Source organism: Paramacrobiotus metropolitanus, unplaced genomic scaffold (genome assembly GCF_019649055.1).
Source record: "Paramacrobiotus metropolitanus isolate TYO unplaced genomic scaffold, Prichtersi_v1.0 Parri_scaffold0000056, whole genome shotgun sequence".
NCBI lineage: Eukaryota > Metazoa > Tardigrada > Eutardigrada > Parachela > Macrobiotidae > Paramacrobiotus > Paramacrobiotus metropolitanus.
The window spans coordinates 136,836-147,645 of record NW_026570276.1 but is presented as its reverse complement, the minus strand read 5'-3'; the positions used below and the strand labels follow the sequence as shown (position 1 = coordinate 147,645).

The 10,810-nt window shown below is 42.4% G+C and overlaps 1 long non-coding RNA gene across 1 annotated transcript; it reads left to right on the top strand.

The window, feature by feature from the left end:
- The first annotated feature begins 8,732 nt into the window (after window positions 1-8,732).
- LOC129592872 (uncharacterized) lies at window positions 8,733-10,193 on the top strand. The gene is made up of 5 exons (XR_008691017.1): window positions 8,733-8,842; window positions 8,895-9,140; window positions 9,209-9,447; window positions 9,522-9,683; window positions 9,885-10,193. It is a non-coding gene; the product is annotated as an uncharacterized LOC129592872 (long non-coding RNA).
- The last annotated feature ends 617 nt before the right edge of the window (window positions 10,194-10,810 follow it).

Below are 10,810 nucleotides of genomic sequence, written 5' to 3'. Positions count from 1 at the left end.
GCTTTGTTTTCATCCAGGTGCTTCGGCATTTTCAATAGTTGTATTTGCCCTGTCCGCCGCGGCGGGCCTGAACTGAGAACACTGACTAGTAGGACAACCGTGTCAATAGTTCTCGCTTTATTGGAATGGTATTTGAGAACATTTATTTTTATTTTTACCATAGTGGAATGAAATCATGCTTGTAGCAGCCAAACCGTACAGTTAACTTCTATAACAAATTTGTTGCGCGGTATACAATTTTATATCAAAATACGGGTATCGTCGAGATGGATAACTGGCTCCGGTCTGGCAGCGCAACATTACTTCGTTGCTCATTATTTTATAATTAATTATGCATTGCGATGTCGCGTTAAGGTTCACATAATAAGCCAGTATCAATGATTTTTTTTATTGTGCAATGTGTGTTAGCTACATATGCAGTGCAGTGATTACAGTCACTGTAGTGTGGACGACGCGTAATAATGTCCTGGAAACCATTTCGACGCTGATGATATACACCGACAGACTACAGTAAACGCGCACTGCGCAGTTTCCGTTTGTATTTTCGCAACTATGGATGGAAAATAATAACATCGCGCAACCCCAGAAGACGGCCAATCCGTAATCACGCCCCCACGATGAACACGGGCATGGATTTAAAGGATCAGTTAACAATAGCCAAGCGCGTCATTCTATTATGAGCATATTTGACCAAGCAAGCAATAGGAAAACTTAATTAGCGTAGGACACTTTGCTTGGGAGAAATTATGTGGAAAAGGATGATCATACAATTCGATGTGGAACCTCTGCCAGCAAAATGTCCTTAACACGAACTGCCTTGCTCATTGCGTAGAAACTAATTTTCCAACTGCAAACCCAGCAACCACTCCGAAGTGCTTTGGAGATATCCTATAATATCTGGATGGTACAATTGCTTGTTAATTATTAATATTGTCAGGGACCGTTTCTTTGGTTTTTTTGACATACCTTTAATTTTTCGTCTATTTTCGGTGTTTTTATTTGAAAAACTGACACAATGAACGTATCGCTGAACCATGCAGCATCCAATAGATCGGTGGAAGCCTCTACCACTACGCTAACCGCTTGGTTCATCGTGACCTGCTTCATTGAATTACTGACATCCTCTTTGATAATTCTCCTAATTATTGCCATTGTGCACCGGCACAGACGACCCTCCGAATCCCATGTCAAAATCGTCCATATGCTCCTCGTCGATCTGCTGATCATGGCCATTATCAATCCGACCCTAACCTTCCCTAGCTATTTCCCGTCGCTAACGCTATCATTAACAAATTGTCGTAACTTTTCCGTCGCGTACACCATTTGTGCCGGCAGCGAACACTGGACGGCGTTCATGCTGGCCGTCGACCGATTAATTGCAATTGTTTTTCCGCATCACTATTCAAAATTGAAAAAAAACGCAGCGTGACCATAGTGGTGGTTCTGATTGGCTGGACCATTAATTTGGCGTGTTCACTGCCGGTGGTCGTCGGCAGCGGCTGGGACATTACACTAGTTCCGCCTTGGCGTATCTGTTCGGTCCGTCCTATGACACAAACCAATTGGGACATTGTTCGCGTCAGCAGAATTCTGGGCGCGTATTTACCTATAACTGAGGCAGTGTGCAGTTACTTAGTGATTTTGTTGTCGCAACTCCGATTCAATTTGTCTAATAATCGCATCCGTGACGCAGCTGATCGGAGGACGCATATAAAAGTACAACGCCGAATTTTAATAGGCAGAATGTTGTTCGCGTCGTCCTTGTGGTACTTAGCCTGTTACCTACCTCATATTATCATAGTGACCTTTCACTACGACGTGTACGTCAGAAACCCGCATCTGCAAATGTGGATATGGGCACTGTATTATTCCGGCTACCTCGGAACTCCTGTAAGTAATTGTTTCCGGCAACATCCCGCTGCTGTAGACACTGAGTGCTGTCGTGATGTAGCATTTTACACAGGTAATATTCTTGCTGACTGGAAAAGAATGCCGAATGGGTTTGAAAGGGTTTTTCACAATTTACGGGGCCAGGCCAACGTGCCAGTGACACTACAAATAGAGTTACGATCAGCCACATTCACTTCGCGGAAACGGTAAAAAGCTCAACATGCTGGATCAACCGTCAGCGGAGCGAATTCCCCCGCTGCACTCCCAGCACCACAAACTTCGTACGATCACGAATACGGTTTAGTATCGTAACGGTGTTAGATAACGTTGAATGTAGGTGTATTCGACGCGCGACGCTTATTATTACTATCCAAATGGCAACCACGGTAGCCAACTCCTTTTATTTAATGAGAATGTCTTACCAGAATGTTGGAAGCTTTTTGGTAAAATTGTATGTATTCAGAAAATTTTTCTATTTTTTGGTTTGGCTTAGAAGATAAAAGTTGCCCAACCTACGAGTAGGAATCGAACCCGGGACACACAATCTCAGTCTCTCAAAGCCTGCCACCATGATATGGGCACTTAACTTATGCGCGTATAAGTGGATGATTTTTATGAATCACGAGACCTTACGACTCCGGCCACCTCCAAGACTCCTACATAAATAAATCATATAATGGGTCTGCACGCCCTTGACAGTTGACACTTGACATACGCTTGTGGATGTGCTTTTTGCGACAAATGGGTTTACCAGTGAGTGTCTCGGTCCCTTGAAAAATAAAAATATGACCACTCGGTTCACAACCTGTCATAACGTTTCACTCTGTGCAAAACCTTCTGCACATTATTTCATTCCGTTTACTACCTTTTGCGCGCACTATCTTGTAAACCGTTCACTCCGTTCGCCTTTCACGTAGTCACATGTGCAGAAGTGAAAGAAAACTTCGCCATTTATTTCCTGCGAATTTCAAAAGGATTACATAACAGACATTTTAAAATACCTGGATTTGGTGCCTATGAATTGATTTTGGAGACATCATAAATGGCATTTTGTGCGCTGTTTACTGAAAGCAGCAGCATCATTTTACGAAACAATCGGAGCTGTGGCGGAAATTAATTAAATTTTAGAAAAAAATCCATTTCGCTCCTAGAAGCAAACTTATCTGTAAGTATTGGACATACAGATACAGGCCGTGCCGGAAAAGGTTGCGCACGGAATAACAGGTGGTGGTAAAAGATTGTGAGTCGAGTAAAAGGTTACGAAAGGTTGTAGGGTCACCATAATAAAGGCAGCGCATAAGCCTAGTTACAGCGTTCGCACGGTAACAGCGCCTACACCCTAATGGTTATAGCAATAAGGATAAAGCCGTTCAAAACTCCGAATGAGTTCATTTCTGATTTCGGTTGTTTCGAAAAATTTAACATTTTTACTTTATCGGTGCAACAGTACTGACAAGAAAAACAGCATCCGACTGGCATTGCAAACAAAATTCAAAAGTGCGATCGCACTGCTTTACCCTGCCGGCTAAATTATGCAGGTCGCATGAAAGAAAGTAACCCTGCAGCGCCCGATGTATCCAGAAATTTTTAGGCAAGCTGAAATAGTGAAATTCACACCAAAGAAAGTTACCGTATGCTACCGCGTTCAAACGCGTGAAATCTTTTTTCAGGCATAATTTGCCGACCTAAACGGATTTTCCCTAATGTATACACTATACAGTACAAATCAGTTGGCCATGCAACCGGTTCCAAAAGCCGCTTTTAGGATTATTGTTTGAGATCAGAATCGCGTTCCTGTTTTGTTAGTGCTCCTCGGCTCTTAGGGCTGAAGTCGGAGAATTTGCGTCTTCGTCATTTGTGGTAAAAATCTTACGGATTCCCGTGACACTGCAGCAACATGTTTACGACATAAAAATGTTTACGGTGGGTGGCGTATTAGCGAAAGTTTCCATGCATGTCAGATGTACAGAGTACACGAGTCTACTGTAACATCTATAGTAACATCTACCAAGTCACTTCTCTGAAGCCTTCATGTGTTTGTATTACGGAAATTTCGTAGTACTGAATCGAATTTCATTGGAAAAAATTTAATGCGAACCAATGTCGACGCATTTGATATACAGCCGACAAACAGAAAATGGTAAAAATGGTAAAATATTTTAAGTGTGATTAAACTTATAAACGGTTATAACAACCAAATTACGGTTCCACTTCCAGTTCCGTGTTGCCGATGTGGCACTAGAAAGGGTATTGCTAGTGGCAGCAATGGGTCGCTTCAAACTGAAATCGGATTAGCCATAATTCGTTGTCGATACTGAATAGTGAATACAAAAATTAGTTGTAGTTGGATAGGATACTAGTTGTAAAAACGCGAAAAACCGGAGAAAAAAGAGCGGATGTATCATCGCGTTGCATTATTCATTCCGGGTGTCGCGTTTCTTCTTATGCAACGTGTGTGCTTAACAGTTGAAGAAGCAGTGCAGTGTGTTTGACGCACTGTATTTACGGACGCCTGAAATGATCTGAAAGCCATTTTGATGCTGAATGGAAAATACCGACAGACGACAGTAAATGCGCATTCCGCGGCTTACACGTTTTGTTATTTTGATGAGGTATTGCCGGTTGAAAGGTCATTTTCGCCACTAGGGATGGAAAACACTGACATCGCACAACCCCACAAGAAGACGTCAGCCCGTAATCATGCCTTACAATAAATACAAGCTGAATTTAAAAGATCGCAGAATAATAGCCAAGAGCATCATTCTATTACCCCCATTGAACATTCCATTGCACACATTGACTACGCACGCGAAAGGGCGGCGTAGCGTAAGATAACAATTTGTTGTTATACTTGACAGCGATTATGTCGAAGGAAACTACGTATAATACGCATACAACTGAATGTGGATCCTCCGCCGTCTTCGACAAGAACTGCGTTGCTCGATGCAAAGCAAAAATTACTTTTTCTCCTAGCAATCCCACTGAAGGACTTTAGGATACTTATACAAATCTGGACAGTGTAATTGTTTATTCATGCTCCAGAGGGCCATTTCTTTGTAAAAGTGTTCTTGAACAAATCGCCAGTTATTACCCTGGTCATTTCTCGCCGGCGTTTTATTTGACACACCGACACAATGAACGCATCTCTGAACCATACTTTACCATCCAATAAATCGCTCGAAGCCGGTACCACTACGCTGACCGCCTGGTTCATCACGACCTTCTTAATTGAGCTAATAACAGCGTCATTGATAGTTCTCTTAATTATTGCCATTATATCCCGGCACTCTAGGCCTTCCGAGTCCCATATCCAAATCATTCATATGCTTCTCGTCAGTCTGCTGATCATGACCGTCTTCAATCCGGCTCTAACTGTGTCAGTATACTTCCCCTCACTGATTCTATCATTAACAAACTGCCGTAACTTCTACGCCGCATATGTATACCATTTGTGCCGATTGCGAACACTGGACGCTGTTCATGCTGTCTATCAACCGATTGGTTGCCATTGTTTTTCCGCATCACTATTCAAAATTAAAAAAGCGCAGCGTGACGATAGCGGCGATTCTGATTTGCTGGGCTATCAATCTGGCGTGTTCGCTGCCGGTGGCTGTCGGCAGTGGCTGGGACGCGACATTAATTTTGCCCTGGCATATCTGTACGGTCCGCCCTATGACACAAACCAACTGGGATAACGTTCGTGCTATCAGAATTCTAGGCGTTTATGTACCAATAACCGGGGCGATGTGCTGTTATTTAGTGATTTTATTGTCGCAGTTGCGAGTCAGCTTCTCTAATAATCGCATTCGGGATGCCGCTGATCGAGCGATGCATTTGAAAGTAAAACGCCGAATTTTAATAGGCAGAATATTGTTTGCGTCGTCGTTGTGATATTTGGCGTGTTATCTACCTCATATTATCATTTTGACTTTTCATTTTACTGTAAGTAATCGACTTGTACAAATGTGGATCTGGGTACTTTATTATTCTGGCTATCTTGGAACTCCGGTAAGTAACTGTTTTCGTTGACATCTCATTTCGGCTTTCCTAAATGTTGACTATTCTTTTAATGCGTCGTGTTAAACAGATTATATTCTTCATAACTGGAAAAGCATACCGGATGGGTTTAAAAGTCTTTTTTCATCGTCTGCTGCGCCCGGACAACGCAGCGGAGACGCAAGGGATGCGGTCGGCCACAAATACTTCCCAAAAACGATAAAAAGGTCAACACGCTTTGAGTACCGGAAAGAGGCTAAGGTGTTTTCTTGCTAAAAGGGAAAACAGGTGTGTTCGCGTCGTTGACAGCCGCATGAGGAGATGCAGCTAACGCTACATGCGGTTTCCGATGCGTTGGTCTCTCAGACAATAAATATTCCCAAATGTAAACAGTTTCTTTTTTTAAGCTTGATAAAGCGTTTTGATAAACAACCTAATGTTCGAAACGCTTGTTTCTGTTTAAAAACTCGCTAATCCACTAAAGAACCCGTTTATCAAAACAGCAGAGTCCACTAGAATGTTATGACAAACGGAGCCGGACGGGAAAAATGGTTTGCCGATATTTGATAGAAAAAACAGATTGCAGCTCTGGTTTGCTAAAATATAACAAAGGATGTTCTCCCTTTAGTTACAAGATAAACATTGTTGACATCTCCGGAACCAATTGCTAGTCGCATCAATTTGTCATGGGTTGCTTTTGACAAAGTTGTTATGAAATTTGAACTCGAGCAATAATTGTGTAACATACGGTAGTTCTTTGTTTCTTGGACTCACACAAACATTTGATAGAACAAACACTGTCCTAAAAGTGCTGTTTGTTGACAAAATTTCACCGATACATCCTCAAGGCAAACAATCTGTATGCTACGAAGTTAAAAACAACACACATGTACACAGCATTTCATTTAACAACCGCTTCAATTTTTTCCTCCTAACACGTTAAAATTAACTTATGTTAAAAATAAGATAGCGTACAAGGTAGTGATAATATAAATCTTGTGACGTTTCCAGACATTTTATTTTCCATAATTGTGTGACTTGTGGTACATTATGGGTTTATTACCGCAGTTGGCACTCATTTCTGGCTAGAATGGCATCCTGGGTTGCCGTTTTTCTTGCAGCAGCCTGAATATCGTTTATTACAGGCGTCATCCTTTTCGCTAGTTGATCCGGTGACATGGTAGATCGTACCGCACCTTATCGCGTCTTTTCGGCTTTTGCTGATGTCTTGTGTGTAGCAGTAAAACCAATCATCAGTACGTTTTTGTAGGGAAAGGCTGACGTCATCCTCGACCTGGAAGCGAGGCATATTTTGGTGGATGCAATCATGCAGCAGTTTTCATCAAATGCATTATGACTTCATGAATTCGTTAAACCATTTAACCGTTTCTACTGAAACGTCCTTGCATTACGAGCAGCGCAGTTGCTAGTATTTACAACGAAGTTTCTCAAAAATGAGGGCTTGCAAAGGTGGCTTGTAAAATTAAATTTCACAGCGCGCTGTGGTTCGCACTAGCAGATACAATATTCAAAGCGAAGTGTTGTGCTCTGCTTACCGTACTGCTGGCAACCGCTGAATGCCGAGCCACAGTCAATGCCAACAAAGCAACGAGGAGAAGTTGCGGAAAAACGGCCATGTTGACACAACATAGATTATGATGATTTCGGATCGTTAATTATGGCTCAAGCTGCAGCGTGTGTAGTATCGTGTAAAGTGCTGACTGCTGGAGAACCAAACCACATAATTATACCGCTTTTTATACATTTACCGCTTCTTTTCCGGATGCATGCAAACCGGATTAGAACGGGTGCTATCGCAGAATGTGGTAAACGAGAAGTTATATCCAACGGCGATGTTCGCGTGTATTTTAGTTTACATTGATACATACAGAAGGTTATCCAGCCAAGTGTCGGTGGACACTTCGAAAAAAAAATCCTTATAAGTTTAATTTAGAATAATGGTGCAACTGTATAAGCATCTCAATATAAAGAACAACTAGTCCGAATGCTTTTTGCAAATTTTGGTGCGAATACAACGTAACATGCACGCCATTTTGTCTGCTGACCGAAAGACTCCGATTTTACCCCTTGACCAGGAAAAATTTGGCTCGCGATCATCTGGCATTAGCAGGAACGTCTGTTTCTCAAATCATTCTCAGATCATCTGCCATTAACAGGAACGTCTGTTTCTCACGTCCGTTTTAATTATAAAAAATGACGATCCGAATTATTTTTGTGGCGAAAACGTCTGTACGTTAGTTATATACATTATGTACTTCACAAAGCCGCATTTTTTGCCTCTCGCCGTCAGATACAGGACGAATTATCAGGGAGAAGCAAAAGAAAATGGAAAAGACGGTTATTTAACACAAATAATATTATCGTTCTGTTTTACAGGATAATCAATGGTATTGGTAAGTGATATTGTACTACCACAAACTTTATTCTTGAATAGTCATTCTATGAATGATAAAATCAATATCAATAACATTACACGGTTTAATGCTCGCCGGCATGCAAGCCAGTACTGTACAATATACGTGTACCAATCAGTTGCGTGACTTGTGTTTGCCGTCTGCAAATATCAACATGTACCCATCGAAGCACTTATGCGGAACATACCGCATGATACACCAGTAACACCACCACCAATCAGGACTGGATGTACTCACAAGCACTTTACCAGCGATCCATCGTCTGGATGCATGCAAAACACCAAGGTGTCGCCATTCTATTGGCTACACTGATCGCGTGTAATCTGCAGTTTAATTTGTTTTGACTCATAATCCAGCGAATAAAACGTGATTTGAAACAGATTAAAATGACTTATTTTGCTTTATTCGTTTACGGTTCCTAGGCGCTATTTTCTTGTTTGGAACTTCTAAAATGTCCCATTTTGTGGTTTTGTTACTCGTTTTCTCATTCGCTGTCCATGGTCTACCATACAAATCGTACAGTAAGTACACAAGCCGTTCAACCCGATTAAAGTAAGTCATGGCTCTTTTCAGTTGTACGTAAATGCGGGGAAACCATCTTAATCGACTGTCCTTTCGTTGCGTCAGCTAGTGCAGGCACAATCGAGTTTCTGCCACCCCTTACCATAAATGAGTCGCTATCTGAAGGTCGAATCGTTTATACTTTGAGAATGCTTACGGAAAGTTGTGCCCCCACGATGAGCCATGTAAATTGACTGTAAAAACACGCGGCGAATGCGGAAACCCGGAGGATGCCTTCGCCATCTATCTCAACGTCAGGTGCTAACGGGCCTCGCAAAATTTATGCAACAGTTTTGCGGAGCTTGTTTTATCTTGCGTTTTCATAGAACCTTTGAGCTTTCAAGACCGGCCCGTTTGGAGATCTATGACGCAACTGGAATAAGGGAGCCGCTTTTACGAAAATCATGGATTGGCGGAAGTGGTTATCAGCATTACAATCCCACCTCCCGCGGCCAAGTGCTCTCGGAGTACGCCAGGCAACCTGTGTTTTCTTTGAAATACCTTCACCAGAAAGCTGACTGTGAAGCTCTTCGGAAAGCGGTCTTCGATTATACCATTGTTGAAGGTACAATAGGGCAATTATGGCCGCAAATATTTAGCTTTGCAGCGGTAAAAGTTCATTCATTCCTATTGTTTTAGCGCTGAGTACGGTTAACAATACGTACTGCACTGCTCTGGGTGGTTACGTCAACAGCGCGTATATTTGTGACAAATCAGAAGGTCGTGTTAACTGCCCAGAAAGGTTATCGGATGGAGCGGATACGCAGAGTATGGTGGCTGCGTACGACTGGCAGTACTGCCGTGAGTTACGCACTGGTCATTATTTCATATCTATAATAATTTATGATTATTTATCTATATATTCTTTTAAGTGTACAGTGTACCACTGCACATGCAATCTCGCGCATGAACGCTGCTCTATCCAGTGATTGTATTGCTTCTAATCAGCACTAATAAATGCTCGACATAACCGATTTAATGAGTCAATTATGCCGTTTGCAGCACCCAGTTACTGGTTTATCGGCGAAATTATGGCTGCGTTAGCCACTGGCCTGGTGGTGCTAATAGTCATGATGGTAGTCTGCCGTCGCCGTCCATGAGTCCATCGTCCGGGCAAAATTTGCAACTGATCCAGGCAGCGCAATTGCAACTTTTCCAGCCCCTTCTGTTCATGTACAAGTGACAGGAAGGAAGTATCAGACTCGCTCTCGAGGAAAAACGATCCACATGAGGACTAGCCGGCCCTCAAAATGGCTTGTGCTGGCTGCACCTTATGGATGTTTTTGTACGAGCCATCATTTACGATTCATTGACCTACCGGTATCACTGTAATTGGAATTAATAACCTTGCCTATCGTTTGCAATCTACATAGACTTGTTGAATCAGTGAAATTTTGTTTTACCGTTGGTTATAGTGACCGTTATACGATGTAGTAAAGCTGCTAATGCCGGGGAACATCTACCTACATCTACCGATACATCTACCGATACAAGAAACATCTACCGATACAAGAAACGCACAGGCTACGGAAGAAAGAGCAGTCAGATTAACTGTAGATATAGCGTGGCGAACTTGGATAAAATTAGTTTGTATAGTCATCGTGCTGGCCAAAACCGGTAGTAAACATTATGAACCGATGGGCAAAATTAATTCTGCTTTGGTATTATTAGCTGCACTAAGATTATATAAGCCTTCTTCACGATCCATTCGTCACAGCGATCGTTAATTCGGAGCCAACATTCGTAGCGACCAGCCTGCTTAGCGAACAACCGATCCATCTTCAGTGTGGACTGTGGAGTTGCTCCGACAACCTCTGTCTGTAAAATATTTCCATCATTACTGAGTCAAGTCTGAATCTTGGGGGCGCCGGCGTTGCGTATGAGCCCGTGATGAATCGCAGCAACCGTCGACGTTCAGAGCAGGAGAG